Here is a 2021-nt window from a genome sequence, read left to right on the forward strand (position 1 = left end):
TAGTTACTTGTTTTCTCGGTGAGTCATATTATTGTGTACTTGTTGTCTTATGAATTCGTATAAATTGTTGCTTTGTTGGAGTAAATTTCATTTGGAAGAACTGTTGATTTAATGAAATGGGAGCGGGTGGTACGCCTACCACGAGATTTAATGAAATGGGAGCGGGTGGTACGCCTACCACGGAAACATTGAGAAATGGGATCGGGTTGCACGCCCGCAACGAGATGTGTACAGACAGTGAAATCTGCTTTTATCCTCCTTATCCGTGTTAGAGATAATTTATTGATGTTCCTTATTATTCTCTTTAATTTTCGTATTATCTGCTATCCCCGAAGCATGTTCCCTTCCCATTTAAAATAGTTATTATTGTTATTTTCCCGCTATAGATATATATTTATAACTGCACAGGTTTATGTGATAGTCTTGTCTAGCCTCGTCACTACTTCGCCAGGGTTAGGCGAGGCACTTACCAGCACATGGGGTCGGTTGTGCTGATGCTACACTCTGTGCATCTTTTTGCACATATCTAGGTGTTGGAGCAGCATTTGAGTAGCAATAGCATTCTGGGAGCGAGCTTCCAGTCCAGGGGCATTCGAGGTAGCCTTGCTGACGTCCGCAGGCCTGGAGTCCCTTTCTATTTTATTCTGTTTGTTATCATTTGTACCGAAGCAGACAGTCTTATATTTCATTCAAACCTTGTATTTAGTATTCTCTAGACGTTCTTGAGTATTGTGACACCAGTCTTGGGTAGAGGATTTTGTTAAACTTCCGCATTTCTTTTAGTTAATCATATTTGAGACTTCCGCTTATTTATTAAATGCTTTATTGTTGCTAATATTGTCAAAGTTCGTTAAAAGAGGTAGTTGTTAATTGGCTTGCCTAGCTCCCATTAGTAGGCGCCATCACGACTTCCGAGGGTGAAAAATTCGGGTCGTGACACTTTCAGAGACTTAGGAGAAAGCAAACAAATATAACAGCATGTTCGAAACAACAGAGTAAAGAAACTGATTTGAAACATAGTGAGAAACAGTAGAGGAAAACATGTTTAAGAAAAACCTGGGACTTAAACAAGTTCAGAAGAGAAAAGAGATAGTATAATACTTAAGAAAAACAGTAGAAGAAACATATTTAAAGGGAACTCAAACAAGGTCCAGTAAAACAGTAACACTTAAGAACATGGTAGAGAAATACAGTAGAAGAACACGAGAGCACCGGAACAGTATAGCAAAAGAACATACAGTAAAACACACTGGGATAAACATGTGAGATCATGGTATAGAAACATAGTAGAAAAAAGAACGGAGCACAGTAGGAGAACATGCAACACAAAAACACAGTAGAGGACATGCGTGGTAGAAAAGAAGACATAAGAACATAGTATATCCAAATACACACAAAGAAAAGAAAAGGAAAAGTCAGAGAAATAACTTAAGTTTTTCAGAAAACCCTGAAGCGAAAAGAAGCAATTTTTGAAAGGAAAATTAGGGAAAACGTTTGAAAACTCAGGTAGAGCACAGACATGTAACAAATCTAAGAAAAACAGAGAAAACCTCGAATAGCTAGGGTTTCAGAGGAACCCTAGAATGTGAAAGGCTTGGAAAAGGTCCGATCTAAGTCGGATAAGCTAGAACCAGGCTCAAAATGCTTTGGATACGCCAGAGCAAGGCCGGAGAAGCCATGGAAACTTGAATTGGCGAAGATTCAAACGGACACCATCGAGGTCAGACCTCGAAACTTCGAACACCATGCGTTCAAGAACAGAGGGAGGTGAGTATAGGCCATCCATGGCCTGAGAGGCCATGGATTCCGGTGAGTTGGAGGTTGAAAATGGTGGAAGGCGATTAGGGTTTCAAGAACATTCGAGAGAGTTTGAGAGGGGGAAGGTATTCAGAGGCGGCTGGCTAAACGAATAACGGGGGATTAGGGTATGGTGGGGAATTAAAAAGGAAAGGAGTAATCATGGCCGTTGATCAAAAGGATCAACGACCTGGATTAAAAGGAGGCCGGGCGGGTTGGATAAA

The sequence above is a fragment of the Nicotiana attenuata genome, chromosome 3, assembly GCF_001879085.1.
Source record: "Nicotiana attenuata strain UT chromosome 3, NIATTr2, whole genome shotgun sequence".
In the NCBI taxonomy this organism is placed as follows: Eukaryota; Viridiplantae; Streptophyta; class Magnoliopsida; order Solanales; family Solanaceae; genus Nicotiana; species Nicotiana attenuata.